The sequence below is a fragment of the Oryctolagus cuniculus genome, chromosome 19 (assembly GCF_964237555.1).
Source record: "Oryctolagus cuniculus chromosome 19, mOryCun1.1, whole genome shotgun sequence".
Taxonomy (NCBI): Eukaryota; Metazoa; Chordata; class Mammalia; order Lagomorpha; family Leporidae; genus Oryctolagus; species Oryctolagus cuniculus.
The window spans coordinates 55329203-55345151 of record NC_091450.1 but is presented as its reverse complement, the minus strand read 5'-3'; the positions used below and the strand labels follow the sequence as shown (position 1 = coordinate 55345151).

General features: G+C 63.5%; 2 protein-coding genes across 4 annotated transcripts in view; one reads left to right on the top strand and one right to left on the bottom strand.

The window, feature by feature from the left end:
- Window positions 1-15878, top strand: part of LOC127491472 (serine/threonine-protein kinase MARK2-like) — a 31997-nt gene extending 16119 nt beyond the window's left edge. The window contains exon 2 of one of the 2 annotated variants that reach the window (XM_070063816.1): window positions 15583-15878. The gene's annotated coding sequence lies outside the window, so the exon portion shown is untranslated. Of the gene's footprint in view, window positions 1-14777; window positions 14926-15582 lie in introns of those variants that run through there. The other variant, XM_070063815.1, reaches the window with a different exon arrangement.
- The window catches only part of LOC127488742 (uncharacterized), a 33617-nt gene that overhangs the window by 1237 nt on the left and 16431 nt on the right, over window positions 1-15949 (bottom strand). The window contains exon 2 of one of the 2 annotated variants that reach the window (XM_070063812.1): window positions 173-236. The exons of the other annotated variant lie outside the window; for it this stretch is intronic. The gene's annotated coding sequence lies outside the window, so the exon portion shown is untranslated. The remainder of the gene's footprint in view (window positions 1-172; window positions 237-15949) is intronic. 2 annotated transcript variants of the gene reach the window in all.

The window sequence follows — 15949 nt, the reverse complement described above, 5'->3', positions numbered from 1 at the left end:
TGCCACCCAGCAGGTTCCCTGGTGCAGTGACACTTACACAGAGACCCCCAGAGATACGTTAGCATGGTCCAGATGATTGGGACAAGGAATATGGAGGACCATGGAGGCTCCGGGCAGAGGGCACAAGAGGGAGGGTGAACCAGAGGCGGGGGGAGGAGAAGGTTGTCCCTACCAAGGCAGAGAGGTAGTAGGAGCCAGGTTGCACAGAGAAAGACGATCCAGTGATGACAGGGCTCCTGGTGGGATGAAATGAGATCATAAATGCAAATCAGTGCCGTGCACGTACACAGGACAGGTTTGAACAATGGGAGGGACTTGCAAGTACAAACACACATGGAGGAGCCAGCCTGTGCTCCCAGGGACAGGCAGCTACCGAGCACGGGAGAATGAGGCACTCAGGGAGAGGAGGAAGGGGCTGCAGTGGGGCCTGGCCCTGGAGGGCATTGTGGCGAGTGGGGACTGGCCCTGGAGGGCAGTGTGGGGAGCTGCACCCAGGCCCTGGAAGGCAAAGAGGGGAGAGGGTTCCAGACCTGGAGGTTGGTGAGGGGAGTGGGGTGTGGTCCTGGAGGGCAGCAATGGGTGCTGGGCACAGGCCTGGGTGGGCAAGGAGAGGAGTGGGGCCCAGAACTCATGGGTGGCTACTTCAGCACCCAAGGGGAGCAAGGCCCTGCTCAGTATTGCATGGAGAGGAGAAGGGTCCATCCTGCCTGAGGGGTGCTGGGCCTGGCCCTGGAGGGCAAGGAGGGGAGAGGGGCCTCTCCCTGGAGCTGGTCAGGACCCTGCCTGAAGGGAGCGGGCACTGGCCCTGGGGGTGAGGAGTGGAGCAGGGTCCAGCTCTGGAGGGTTTTTGGCAGAGCTGGGCCTGGCATGGAGGGTAAGGAGGGGAGTAGGGCCTGGCCCAGGAAGGTGAGGAGTGGAGCAGGGTCCAGCCCTAGAGGGCATTGAGGGCAGAGGGGCCTGGCCCTTGAGGGCAGTGTGGGGAGTGGGACCTGGCCCTGGAGGGCAGCATGAGGAGATGGGCCCAGGCCTGGAGGGCAAGGAGTGGTGCAGGGCTTGTCCCTGGAGGACAAGGATTGGAGTGGGGCCCAGGCCCTGGAGAGCAAGGAGGGGAGGCTGGGCTGAGCCAGGGAAGGTGGCCATGACCATGCCTGAGGGGAGCAGGGCTGAACCCAGGAGGGCAAAGAGGGGTGCAGGGCCCAGCCCTGGAGTGCAAGGAGGAGAGCAGGCCCTGGCCCTGAGTGGTGAGGAGGGGAGTGGGGTCCGGCCCTAGAGGGTGAGGACGGGAGCGGGGTCTGGCCTGGAGGGTGTTGAGGGGAGTGTGGCCTGGCCCTGGAGGGCAGCATGGGGAATGGAGTCTAATCCCTGGAGGTCTAGGAGTGGAGTGCAGCAGGGTCTGGCCCTATAGGGTGTTGATGGCAGTGGGCCCAACCATGGAGGGCTGGAATGGGAGTGGGGCCCAGGCTTGGAGGACAAGGAGTGGAGCAGGTCCCAGAGCCGGGAGGATGAGGAGGAGAGAGAGGTCCAGGTCTGGAGGGCTTTGAGCAGAGGAGGGCTCGGCATTGAAGGGCAAGGAGGGGAGCTGTGTCCAGCCCAGGAGGGTGAGGAGTGGAGCAGGGGCCAGCCCTGGAGGGCGTTGAGGGCAGTGGGGTCTGGCCCTGGAGAGCAGCATGGGGGGTGGGGACTGGCCCTGGAGGGCAGCTTGTGGAGCTGGGCCCAGCCCTGGCATGTGAGGAGGAGAGCAGGCCCTAGCCCTGGGTGGTGAGGAGGGGAGTGGAGTCCGGCCCTAGAGGGTGAGGAGGGGAATGGGGTCTGGCCCTGGAGGGCAGTGTGGGGAGAGGGGTCTGGCCCTGGAAGGCAGCATGTGGAGCTGGCCCTAGGCCATGGAGGGCAAGGTGGGGAGCAAGGCCTGGCCCTGGAGGGCAAGGATTGGAGTGGGGCCAAGACCCAGGCCCTGGAGTTCGAGAAGGGGAACAGGGTCTGGCCCTGGAGGAAGGTGAGGGGAGTGGGGCCTGGCCCTGGAGGGCAGTAGTGGGAGCCGGGCCCAGGTCCTGGTGCTCAAGGAGAGGAGTGCAGCCCCTCTGGTGAGTGGCTAGTGTCATGCCCAAGGGGAGCAAGGCCCAACTCTGTAAGGCATGGAGAGGGACAGGGGCTCAGCTCTGGGGGGTGGCCAGGGCCCTGCCTATGGGGAGCTTGGCCTGGCCCTGAAGTGCAAGAAGGAGAGAGTGGCCTGTCCCTTGAGCGTGACCAGGGCCCTGCCTGAGGGGAGCTGGGACTGGCCCTGGAGGTCAAGGAGGAGAGAGGGGCCTGTCCCTGGAGTGTGGCCATGGCCATACCTCAGGGGAGCAGGGCCCAACCTTGTAGGGCAAGTATGGGAGTGAGCCCCAGTCCTGGAGGTCAAGGAGTGCAGCAGAGCCCAGCCCAGGAGGGTGAGCAGTGGAGTGGGGTCCAGCCCTGGATGGTGTTGAGGGCAGTGGGGCCAAGCCCTAGAGGTCCGTGTGCAGATCAGAGCCCAAGCCCTGGAGGGTGAGGAAGACAGCGAGGTCCAGCACTGGAGGGCATGGAGGGGAGTGGGGTCCAGCCTTGGAGGGCAGTGTGGGGAGCGGGGCTCAGGCCCTGAAGGGCCAGGAAGGGATCAGGGTGTGGCCCTATAGGGCATTGAGGGCACTGGGGTCTGGACCTGGACGTCATTGAAAAGAGCGGGGCCAAGGCCCTGGAGGGTGAGGAGGGGTGCGGGGACCAGGCCCTGGATGGCTAGGATGGAGCAGGGTCTGGCCCTGGAGGGGGGTGAGGTGAGTGGGTTCAGGCCCTGGAGGGCGAGGAGTGGAGAAGGGTCCGGCCCTATAGGGTGTTGAGGGAAGTGGGGCACAACCATGGGGGCTGCCATGGGAGTGGGGCCCAGACCTGGAGGGTGAGGGGAGCGTGGCCCAGGCCATGGGGGATGAGGTGGTGAGTGGGGTTCTGCTTTGGATGGCTTTGAGCAGTGGGGGGCAGGCCCTGGAAGGTAAGGTGGGGAGCCAAGCCCGGCCCTGGAGAGCGAAGAGTAGAGCGGGGTCCAACCCTGGAGGGCATTGAGGGTAGTGGGGCCGGCCCTGGAGGTCAGTGTGTGGAGTGGGTTTTGGCCCTGGAGGGCAGCATGGGGAGCTGAGCCCAGGCCCTGGAGGGTGAGGAGGGGAGCTGGTCCTGGCCCTGGAGGGTGTTGAGGGGAGTGTGGCCGGGCCCTGGAGGGCAGCGTGGGGAGTGGAGTGCAATCCCTGGAGATCTAGGAGTGGAGCAGGTCCAGTCCTATAAGGTGCTGAGGGCAGTGGGTCTTTCCATGGCAGGCAGCATGGGGAGTGGAGTACAGTCCCTGGAGATCTAGGAGGAGAGTGGGTGCAGCCCTATAAGGTGCTGAGGGCAGTGGGTCTTGGCCTTGGTGGGCAGTATGGGGAGTTGGCCGAGGCCCTGGGGGGCAAGGAGGAGAGCAGGCACTGGCCCTGAGGGCCAGGAGGGCATTGGGGCCCGGCCCTGGAGGGCAGCATTGGGAGAGGAGCCCAGGCCCTGGAAGTTGAGGAGTTGAGCAGGGTCTGGCTCTATAGGGTGTTGAGGGCAGTGGGCCCGGCCATGGAGGGCTATGATGGGAGCGGGGCCCAAGCCCTGGAGGGCGAGGAGGGGAGCAGGACCTGACCCAGGAGGGCAAGGAGTGGAGCGGGGTCCAGCCCTAGAGGGCGATAAGGGCAGTGGGGCACGGCCCTAGAGGGCAGCAGTGGGAGCCAGGCCCAGGCCGTGAAAGGCAAGTGGGGAGCAGGGTGTGGCCCTGGAGGGAGGCCAGGAACAATCTAAGGGGAGCAGGGCCTGGCTCTGGTGGGTGAGGAGGGGAACAGTGTTCTGGCACTGGAAGGCAAGGAGGGGAGCAAGGCCTGGCCATGGAGGGTGAGGAGGGGAGCGGGGCCTGGCCCTGGTGGCAGCAGTGGGAGCTGGGCCCAGGCCGTGAAAGGCAAGTGGGGAGCAGGGTCTGGCCCTGGATGGAGGCCAGGGACGCACCTGACGGGAGCAGGACCCGGCTGTGGAGGGCAAGGAGCGGAGCAGGCCTGTCCCTGCAGGGCGAGGAGGTGAGAGGTGTCTTGCCCTGGAGGTCAAGGAGGGAGCAGGGTCTGGTCCTGGAGGGTGTTGAGTGGAGCGGGGCCCAACCCTGGAGGGCAGCGTAGGGAGCAGAGCCCCAGGCCCTGGAGCTCGAGGAGTGGAGCAGGGTCCAGCCCTATGGCGTGTTGAGGACAATGATAAGAGTGGGGCCCGGCCCTGGAGGGCAGCGTGAGGAGCTGGGCCCAAGCCCTGGAGGGTGAGGAGGGGTGCAGGGCTTGGCCCTGGAGGGCAAGGATTGGAGTGGGGTCCAGGACCAAGAGGGTGAGGAGGGGAGTGGGCCTAGTCCCTGGAGGGTGAGGAGGGTGGTGGGGCCACACCCTGGAATAGGCCAGGGCCCTGCTGAGGGGAGGAGGGCCCAATCCAGGAGGGCAAGGAGGGGTGTGTGGCCCCGCCCAGCAGTGCGAGGAGAGCAGGCCCTGGCCTGGGGAGTGAAGAGGGGAATCTGGCCCAGGCCCTGGAGAACGAGAAGGTTAGCGTGGCCCTGGCCCTGAAGGACAAGGAGGGGAGCAGGGCCCAGCACAGGAGGGCAAGGAGTGGAGCAGGGTCCAGCCCTGGAGGGCAATGAGGGTAGTCGGGCCCAGTCCTGGAGGGCAGCATGGGGAGTGGGGCTAGGCCCTGGAGGTGAGGAGGGGAGCGAGGTCTGACCTTGGATTGCGAGGTCGGGTGCAGGGCCCAGCCTTGGAGGGTGAGGAGGGGAGCGGGACCAGGCCCTGGAGGGCAGCAATGGTAGTCAGGCCCAGGCCATGTAGGGCAAGTGAGGAGCAGGGTGAGAAGAGGAACGGGGTCTGGACCTGGAGGGAGGCCAGGGCCCTGCCTGAGGGGAGCAGGGCCCGACCCTGGAGGGCAAGGAGGGGAGTGGGGCCCAGGCCCTGAGGACAAGGAGAGGACCGGGGCCTAACCCTAGTGGGGCTAGTGCCGCGCCAGAGGTGAACAGATCCCGGCTCTGTAGGGCACAGAGAGGAGCAGGGGCCCAGCACTGAGGGGAGCTGTGCCTGACACTGCAGGGCAAGGAGGGGAGTGGGGCCTCCCCCTGGAGTATTCCAGGGCCCTACCTGAGGGGAGTAGGGCCCGATCCTAGAGTGCAAGGAAGGGAGTGTGGCTCAGCCCTGGAGTGTGGCCAAGGCCATGCCTGAGGGGAGTGGGTCTGGCCCTGGGGGCCAGGAGTGGAGCGGTGTGCAGCCCTGGATGGTGTAGAGGGCAGTGGGGCCCAGGCCCTGGAAGGCAAGGAGGAGAGCAGGCATTGGCCCTGGGGGGTGAGAGGTGGAGCGGGGTCCAGCCCTGGAGGGCATTGAGGGGAGTGGGGTCCGGCTCTGGAGGGCAGGGTGGGGAGTGGGGCCCAGGCCCTGGAGGGAGGCCAGGGATGCATCAGAAGGGAGAGGGCGTGGCTCTGGAAGGTGAGGAAGGGAGCATTGTCTGGCCCTGGATGTAATGGAGGTGAGCAGGGTCCAGTCCTGGAGGCTGTTGTGGTCAGTAGGGCCCAGACCAGGAAGGCAGTGTGGGGAGCTTGGCCCAGACCCTGGAGGGTGAGGAATGGAGTGGGGCTTTGCCCTGGAGGGCAACATGGGGAGCTAGGGCCAGGCCCTGGAGGGTGAGGAGGGGAGCAGGGCCTGGTCCTGGAAGGTGAGGAGTGGAGCGGGGTCTGGACCTGGAGGGAGGCCAGGACCCTGCCTGTGGGGAGAAGGGCCTGACCCAGAGGGCAAGGAGGGGAGAGGGGCCCAGCCCTGGTGGGTGGCTACTGCCAGGCCGGAGGGCAGAAGGGCCTGGAAGAACTTTGTGGCAATTTGAAAGGATGACTGCAGATTTTTTTTTTTTTGACAGGCAGAGTGGACAGTGAGAGAGAGAGACAGAGAGAAAGGTCTTCCTTTGCCGTTGGTTCACCCTCCAATGGCCGCCATGGCCAGCGCGCTGCGGCCGGCACACCGCGCTGATCCGATGGCAGGAGCCAGGAGCCAGGTGCTTTTCCTGGTCTCCCATGGGGTACAGGGCCCAAGCACCTGGGCCATCCTCCACTGCACTCCCTGGCCACAGCAGAGAGCTGGCCTGGAAGAGGGGCAACCGGGACAGAATCCGGCGCCCCAACCGGGACTAGAACCCGGTGTGCCGGCGCCGCTAGGCGGAGGATTAGCCTAGTGAGCCACGGCGCCGGCCTGCAGATTTTTTTTTAGTCATGACTCCCACTGAGGGCTGGGGATCTCTGTCCCCTCACCCTTGAATTTAGGCCCAACTTAGGGACTGCTTGCAATAGAATCTCTCTCTCTCTCTCTTTCTCTCTCTCTCTTTCTCTCTCTGTGTGTGTGTGTGTGTGTGTGTGTATGTGGGTGTGTGTGACTCTGCCTTTCAAATAAATATATAAATCTTTAAAAAAAAAAAAGCTCTGTGCTGGGTTGAATAGTATCCCTCCCTCACCCCTTACTCATGTCCACCCAGGACCTCTACTGACCTTATCTGGAAATAAATAAATAGAATATGGCGTTCCACTGCGTGACTCCCCAGGCCACAAACAAAAGGTAGTAAAACACTACTTAGGCTAGAACTTCGAACCTCCTGCCAGCGGAGAGACGGCACAGGGAGGAGAGATGCCCGCTGGTCCCCACAGCTGATGAGTGACAGAGCAGCTGCTTTACTCCCAGCCCAGAGCTCTTCACCAGCTGTCGATTACGTACATGGGGATGTCTTTAAGCTCCAGAACGCACCGCGGACCGAGAAGAGAGGGGAGTTCTGAGGCCTGGGCGCCGCTCTCCTCATGCAGGCACTTGCCTGCCCTCTCCCGCATCCTTCACCGTGTCTTGAAGTGGCAACCTCAGGTTCACTCTGCAGCTCCCCTCCTCACCCTCCAGGGCCAGGCCCCACTCCCATGGCAGCCCTCCAGGGTCGTGTTCCACTTCCCTCAGCACCCTATCGGGCTGGACCCTGCTCCCCTCCTCGAGCTCCAGGGCCAGGCCCCACTCCCCACACTGCCCTCCAGGCCCAGGCCCCAATACCCTCAACGCCCTCCAGGGCTGGTCCCTGTTCCGCTTCTTGCCCCCCTGGGCCAGGCCCTGCTCCCCTCCTAGCCCTCCAGGGCCTGGTTCCCACACCCACACCCACACCCCTGCTCACCCTCGTGGACAAGGGCCCCTCTCCCATCCTCGCCCTCCAAGGCTGGGCCCTGCTACCCTCCTCACCCTCCAGGGCCTGCGCCCTGCCCCCCATGCTGCTCTCCACTGCCGGGCCCCATTACCCTCAAGGCCCTCCAGGCCCGGACACTGCTCCCCTCCTTGCCCTCTAGGGCCTGGACCCACTCACCTCACCCCCCTCCAGGGCCAGACCATGCTCCCCTCCTAGCTGTCCAGGGCTTGGTCCCCGCACCCCGCCTCACCCTCCAGGGCCTGGGCCCTGCTCTTTTCAATGCCCTCCAGGTCAAGACCCCAGTGTCCTCAACGCCCTATAGGGCCACACCCTGATCCCTTCCTGGCCCTTCAGGCCTGAGCCCCGCTCCCCCCGCTGCCCTCCAAGGCTGGACCCACTCCCCTCAATGCCCTCCAAAGCTGGACCCCACTGTCATCCTCGCCCTCCAGGGCTTGGGCTCCTATCTGCACACGGCCCTCTAGGGCCTGGCCCCACTGCCCTCAACACCACCCAGGGCCAGACCCTACTCGACTCCTCGAGCTCCAGGGCAAGGCAACACTCACCTCCTCACCCTGCAGGGCCGGGCCTGCTCCCCTCCTCGCCCCCCAGAGCCATGTCCTGCTCCCGTCAGGTGCGTCCCTGGTCTCCATCCAGGGCCAGACCCGCTCCCTACTTGTCTGTCATGGCCTGGGCCCGGCTCCCATTGCTGCCCACTAGGGCCAGGCCGCGCTCCCCTCCTCACCCTCCAAGGCCAGGCCTCGCTCCTCTCTGCCTTCCAGTGCCAATGCCTGCTCCCCTCCTTGCCCTCCAGAGCCAGGCCCTGCTCCCCTTAGATTTTTCATGGCCTCTTTCCAGGGCCACACCCTGATCCCCACTTGCCTCTTATGACCTGGGCCCGACTCCCACTGCTGCCCTCTAGGGCCGGGCCCCACTGCCCTCATCGCCCTCCAGGGCTGGGCTCCGCTCCACTCCTTGCTATCCTGGGTCGGGTCCTGTTCCCCTGCTTGCCCTCCTGGGTCGGGCCCTGCTCCCCTCCTCGCCCTCCTTGGTCAGGTCCTGCTCTCCTCCTCAACCCCTGGTGCCAATGCCTGCTGCCCTCCTCGCCCTCCAGGGCCTGGGCCCCCTCCCATCGCAGCCCTCCAAGGCTGGGCTCAGTGCCCTCAACGCCCTCTAGAGCCAGACCCTGCTCCACTCCTCGCCCTCCAGGGCCTGGGCTCTTCTCCCTACGCTGAACTCCAGGGCCAGGCCCCAATGCCCTCCTCGTCCCCCAGGGCCAGTGCCTGCTCTTCTCCTTGCCCCCCAGGGCCTCCGCCTACTCCCCACACACTGCCCACCAAGGCCACGGCCTACTGCCCTCAGCACCTTGTAGGACTGGACCTGCTCCACTCCTAGGTCTCCAGGGATTGCACTCCACTCCCCACGCTGCCCTCCAGGGCCCGGCCCCACTCCCCTCAACACCCTCCAGGGCCAGGACCAGCTCCCCTCCTCACCCTCCAGGGCCTGGGCTCCGCTCCCCATACTGCCCTCCAGGGCCAAAACCCACTCCACACACTGACCTCCAGGGCCGGCCCCACTACCCTCAACGCCCTCCAGGGTTGGACCATGCTCTACTCTTCGCCCTCCAGGGCCGGGCTCGGCTCCCCACCTTACCTTCCAGGGCCTGCCCCCCACTGCTCAAAGCCGTCCAAGCAGGACCCCACTCACCACCTCATCCCCCGTGGCCTGGGCCACGCTCCCCTCCCCACCCTCCAGGTCTGGGCCCCACTCCCATGGCAGCCCTCCAGGGTTGTGCCCCACTTCCCTCAACACCCTATAGGGCCAGACTCTGCTCCTCTCCCCGAGCTCCAGGGCCAGGCCCCACTCCCCACACTGTCCTCCAGGCCCAGGCCCCAATACCCTCAACGCCCTCCAGGGCTGGTCACTGTTCCGCTTCTCGCCCCCCAGGGCCAGGCCCTGCTCCCCTCCTGGCCTCCAGGGCCTGGTTCCCACACCCACACAAACACCCCTGCTCACCCTCGTGGACAAGGGCCCCACTCCAATCCTCGCCCTCCAAGGCCGGGCTCTGCTCCCCTCCTCACCCTCCAGGGCCTGGGCCCTGCCACCCCATGCTACTATCCAGGGCCGGGCCCCACTACCCTCAAGGCCTTCCAGGGCCGGACACTGCTCCCCTCCTCACCCTCCAGGGCCTGTACCCACTCACCTCACCCCCCTCCAGGGCCAGACCCTGCTCCCCTCCTAGCTGTCCAGGGCTTGGTCCCCGCACACCTCCTCACCCTCTAGGACCTGGGGCCGGCTCTGTTCAATGCCCTCCAGGTCCAGATCCCAGTGACCTCAATGCCCTATAGGACCACACCCTGATCCCTTCCTGACCCTTCAGGCCTGAGCCCCGCTCCCCCCGCTGCCCTCCAAGGCTGGACCCCACTCCCCTTAATGCCCTCCAAAGCTGGACCCGCTCTCATCCTCGCCCTCCAGGACTTGGGCTCTGATCTGCACACGGCCCTCTCGGGCCGGGCCCAAATGCCCTCAACACCAACCATGGCCAGACCCTGCTCCACTCCTCGCCCTCCAGGGCCAGTGCCTGCTCTTCTCCTTGCCCCCCAGGGCCTCCGCCTACTCCACACGCTGCCCACAAGGGCACGGCCTACTGCCCTCAGCACCTTGTAGGACTGGACCTGCTCCACTCCTAGGTCTCCAGGGATTGCACTCCACTCCCCACGCTGCCCTCCAGGCCTGGCCCCACTCCCCTCAACACCCTCCAGGGCCAGGACCAGCTCCCCTCCTCACCCTCCAGGGCCTGGGCTCCGCTCCCCATGCTGCCCTCCAGGGCCAAAACCCACTCCACACACTGACCTCCAGGGCCGGCCCCACTACCCTCAACGCCCTCCAGGGTTGGACCCTGCTCCACTCTTCGCCCTCCAGGGCTGGGCTCGGCTCCCCACCTTACCTTCCAGGGCCTGCCCCCCACTGCTCAAAGCCGTCCAAAGCAGGACCCCACTCACCACCCCATCCCCCGTGGCCTGGGCCACACTCCACTCCTCACCCTCCTGGTCTGGGCCCCACTCCCATGGCAGCCCTCCAGGGTTGTGCCCCACTTCCCTCAACACCCTGTAGGACCAGACTCTACTCCTCTCCTCGAGCTCCAGGGCCAGGCCCCACTCCCCACACTGTCCTCCAGGCCCAGGCCCCAATACCCTCAGCGCCCTCCAGGGCTGGTCCCTGTTCCCCATCTCGCCCCCCAGGGCCAGGCCCTGCTCCCCTCCTGGCCTCCAGGGCCTGGTTCCCACACCCACACCCACACCCCTGCTCACCCTCATGGACAAGGGCCCCACTCCAATCCTCGCCCTCCAAGGCCGGGCTCTGCTCCCCTCCTCACCCTCCAGGGCCTGGGCCCTGCCACCCCACGCTACTATCCAGGGCCGGGCCCCACTACCCTCAAGGCCTTCCAGGGCCGGACACTGCTCCCCTCCTTGCTCTCTAGGGCCTGGACCCACTCACCTCACCCCCTCCAGGGCCAGACCCTGCTCCCCTCCTAGCTGTCCAGGGCTTGGTCCCCACACCCCTCCTCGCCCTCCAGGGCCTGGGGCCTGCTCTGTTCAATGCCCTCCAGGTTCAGATCCCAGTGCCCTCAACCCCCTATAGGGCCACACCCTGATCCCTTCCTGGCCCTTTAGGGCCTGAGCCCCACTCCCCCCACTGCCCTCCAAGGCTGGACCCCACTCCCCTCAGTGCCCTCCAGTGCTGGACCCTGCTTTATTCCTCGCCCTCCAGGGCTTGGGCTCCAATCTGCACATGGCCCTCTAGGTCCTGTCCCCACTGCCCTCAACACCATCCAGGGTCAGACCCCGCTCCACTGCTCGCCCTTCTGGGCCGGGCTCTGCTGCACTCCTTGGCCGGCAAGGCTGGGCCCAACTCCACACGCTGCCCTCCATGGCCTGGGGCCTGCTCTGTGGGGAGCAACTCGGACTAGACTAAGTTACTGGAATTAAGACTTATTCTATGCATCTGCTTTCCCACAATATGGCGCTGAGAAGGGAAACAGCTTCTACACAGCTGCCTCCAGTTCAACCAATAAACTGTGGGACCTGCTCCTGATTGGAGGAGAGCAGCGTACTCGGTGTGTGGGTAGCAGAGTTGGGATTGGTGGAAGAGGACTATAAAGGAGGAGAGAGACGGCATGCACCAGGAACACCTAAGGGGAACACCTAAGGGGAACACCTGTGCAGCCCCCGAGAGAGCTGGCCGGCGGTGTGCCACTCCCCTGCGGAAGTGGGGAAAGTGGCCAGGAGGAACCGCCCTTCCACGGAGGTGGAAGGGACGGCAGCCAACCCGGGAAGAACCAGCAGCAAACCCGGGGAGGGCCGAGCAGACGAAAGAACAGCGCAGGGTCCTGTGTCGTTCCTCCACGAAGAGGGGGAGCGACATAATGGTGCCGTGACTCGGATAGGAAGCTTAGGAGGGAAGAAACGGGAAGAAATGGGAAAATATCGGAGAGAGAGACTAGCAAACAGCCTAGGGAAAAGCCGGACGAAAAAGGTGCCGGAAGAAGCTATTGAAAGCCTAGGCATAGACTGATACGGACTACGGGGGGAAGCTGGGAGAAATCTCTAAGGTCGAAAGCGAAAGTGAAAGCTAGAACAAACAGACTCGGATACGGACTGTGGGGAGAAGCCAGGAGAAATGAGGGAGGAGTATTGTTGGAGGAAAGCTTGGGGAAATATACCGGGTAGAGAAAAATGTTAGGGAAATTGAAGCCGCGGGGGGCAGGCCGAGGCGGAAACGTAAGCCAGTTTGGGATTCGTCAAGTCAGCCCGGGGAGCAAAAGGCGAAAATCTAAAACTAGAGGCGGAGACGTATGAGCTAGGTTGGAATCCGTCAGGTTAGCCTGAGGAGCAAAGGACGGGAAGCCAGACCGAAAGGCGCAGACACGTGAGCTAGGTTGAATTCGCCAGGTTAGCCCGGGGAACTTAGATTGAATACTAGTGGCGGAGACGTGAGCTGGGGCTGTGTGACTCGCAGAAGCCGCCACATGCAGAGAGAGCACGGGGCGTGAATAGATAGGGAACGCGGGGCGGCGAGGCACCGAGAAGCAGCCTTGGGGCGGGCGCTGGCGGGGCGAGGCGCCGGGAAGCCGCGCAGAGCCGTGAAGCAGCCTCGGGGCGGGCGCCGGGAAGCCGCAGGGATAAGAGAAACAGAAGTTTAGAAGTAAAATGAGAGAAATAGGAATGCTGGTAGATAGAAGTAAAATAGGAGAAATAGGAATGCCCAGAGATAGAGAAATAGAGAAAGGCCTCCCCACAACATGGCAATGAGAGAGCTTGGATTCGGTCTGCCTGATTAGTAAGGCGGTAAGCACCAGCAGGCAGCTCGACCAGAGTATGAGCTGCAGGTCACCGAAGATAGGCACAAATCAACACCAATAAGCCTCCCCACAATATGGCAATGAGAAGGCTTGGATTCGGTTTGCCTGATAGGGCTTGTAAGCACCTGCAGGCAGAGCAGAGCATGCACTGCAGGGCACCGAACACAGGCACGCATCAGCGCTTAAAAACCTCCTCACAACATGGCGAAGAGAGGACCCGGATTCGGTTTACCTGATTGATAGGACTTGTAAGCACCTGTGGGCAACTCTAGCAAGCAGAGCAGAGTGTGTGCTGCGGGGCACCGAAGACAGGCGCATATCAACGCCAAAAAATAAAAAGAAAGGGGGATCTGTGGGGAGCAACTCGGACTAGACTAAGTTACTGGAATTAAGACTTATTCTATGCATCTGCTTTCCCACAATATGGTGCTGAGAAGGGAAACAGCTTCTACACAGCTGCCTCCAGTTCAACCAATAAACTGTGGGACCTGCTCCTGATTGGAGGAGAGCAGCGTACTCGGTGTGTGGGTAGCAGAGTTGGGATTGGTGGAAGAGGACTATAAAGGAGGAGAGAGACGGCATGCACCAGGAACATCTAAGAGGAACATCTAAGAGGAACACCTAAGGGGAACACCTGTGCAGCCCCCGAGAGAGCTGGCCGGCGGTGTGCCGCTCCCCTGCGGAAGTGGGGAAAGTGGCCAGGGGGAACCGCCCTTCCACGGAGGTGGAAGGGACGGCAGCCAACCCGGGAAGAACCAGCAGCAAACCCGGGGAGGGCCAAGCAGACGAAAGAACAGCACAGGGTCCTGTGTCATTCCTCCACGAAGAGGGGGAGCGACACTACTCCACTCCTCATCCTCCTGGGCTGGACCCAGCTCCCCTCCTTGCCTATCAGGGCCGAGCCCTGCCATGCTCAAAGCCCTCCAGAGCTGACCCCTCTCTCCTCTTCATCCTCCCAGCTCTGGGACCTTCTCCACTCCTTGCACTCCAAGCCTGGGCCCCGCTCCCATTCCAGCCCTCCATGGTCGGGCCCACTGCCATCAACACCCTATAGGGCCAGACCCTGCTGCACTCCTAGATCTCCAGGGATTGGACTCCACTCCCCACACTGCCCTGGAGGGCCAGGCCACACTCCTCTAAACACCCTCAGGGCCAGATCTGCTCCCCTCCTCACTCTCTAGGGCCGGGCCCCACTCCCCTCCTCACCACCCAGGGCCAGGGCCTGCTCTCCTCCTTGCACTCCAGGACTGGGCTTCGCACCCCTCCTTGCCCTCCTGGGTTCAGCCCTGCTACCCTCAGGCATGGCCATGGCCACCTTCCCGGGCTCAGCCCCCCTCCCCTCCTTGCCCTGCAGGATTGGGCCCTGCTCCCCTCAAGCAGTTGCTGGCCTATTCCAGGGCGAGGCCCCACTCCAATCCTGGCCCTCCAGGGCCAAGCCCTGTACCCTTCCTCACCCTCAGGCCTGGGCCCATCACCTCACGCTGCCCTCCAGGGCCAGGTCCCACCCCCATACTGCCCTCCAGGGCCAGGCCCCACTGCCCTCAACGTCCTCTAGGGCTGGGCTTGCACCCCTCCTTGCCCTCCATGCCAGGCCCAGTTCTGCCAAAAGCCCTCCAGAACTGGACCCTGCTCCACTCCTCATCCCCAGGGCCAGTGCCCGCTCCCTTCAGGCAGGGCCCTGGCCATGCTCCAGGGACAGGCCCCTCTCTCCTCCTTGCCCTCCAGTGCCAGGACCAGCACCCCTTAGGCAGGGCTCTGGCCACCTCCCAGTAATGGACCCTTCTCTCCATGCGATACCAAGCAGGGCCCGGCTCCCCTTGGGCGCTGAAGTAGCCACCCATGAGTTCTGGGCCCCACTCCTCTCCTTGCCCACCCGGGCCTGCGCCCAGCACCATTGGTGCCCTCCAAGGCTACACCCCACTCCCCTCACCAACCTCCAGGACTGGACCCCGCTCCCCTCTTTGCCTTCCAGGGCCTGGATTAAGCTCCCCATACTGCCCTCCAGGGCCAGTTCCCACTCCTCTCCCTGAGTGCCTCATTCTCCCATGCTCGGTAGCTGCCTGTCCCTGGGAGTACAGGCTGGTCCTCCATGTGGTTTGCACTTGCAAGTCCCTCCTGTTGTTCAAACCCGTCCTGTGTACGTGCACAGCACTAACTGATTTGCATTTATGATCTCATTTCATCCCACCAGGAGCCCTGTCATCACTGGATCGTCTTTCTCTGTGCAACCTGGCTCCTACTACCTCTCTGCCTTGTTAGGGACAACCTTCTCCTCCCCCCGCCTCTGGTTCACCCTCCCTCCTGTGCCCTCTGCCTGGAGCCTCAATGCTCCTCCATATTCCTTGTCCCAATCATCTGGACCATGCTAACGTATCTCTGGGGGTCTCTGTGTAAGTCACTGCCCTGGGGAACCTGCTGGGTGGCACGTTGGATCCTCCTGTGGCTGTGACAAGCTCCCTCCTGCTGCCTCCTTCATGTATTGTGCCTTGTGTTTTATTTGACAGGTAGAGATATAGACAATGAGAGAGAGAGAGAGAGGTCTTCCTTCCATTGGTTCACTCCCCAAATGGCCGCTATTGCTGGTGCTGAACCAATCTGAAGCCAGGAGCCAGGTGCTTCTTCCTGGTCTCCCATGTGGGTGCAGCAGCCCAAACACTTGCACTGCCTTCCTGGGCCACAGCAGAGAGCTGGACTGGAAGCTGAGCAACCGGGACTAGAACCCGGTGCCCATATGGGATGCCGGCACCACAGGCGGAGGATTAACCAAGTGAGCCACAGTGCCAGCCAGTACCTTGTGCCTTGTAATGACCCATTCTTCAGCTAGACGGTAAGGTCTAGAAGGTGTCATTTTTCTTTCTTTTATACTCAGCTCTTCGTGTAGTCCCTCGTGTGTGGGAATGAGAGTCAGGCTCAAGCAGAAGCTCATGTCATATTAGTTAATGTATAATCAAGGCTACACCCAGGCCCCCAAGTTCTCACTCATGGGTCCTGTCTAGGCCCCACCCACTGATGCGGCCAGAAGCCACCTGGAAAGCAACACCTCGAAGAACACGACTGCCTGCTGGGAGCAGCTGTTCCACCCAGGTCCAGGGGAGAATCTTGTGGTTGTACTGGAAGCATCAGGGCAACCATTTTACAGGCTCCTAGGAAGCAGGAAGAGGAGGGCCTTAGAGATGCCCCTTTCCACCCACTCCCAGCCTGCCCAGGAAGGAGCCACAGGAAGGCCACAGCAAGGCCATGTAAGTGCGGCAGCTCCAAAGTGGGCACTCAGCATGAAAGCCATCAGAACAGGAGGCACCGCTTGGAGGACCCACATGGTGCTGCGAACCAGGCCCCTCCATAGACACCACTGCCTGCCTCCTG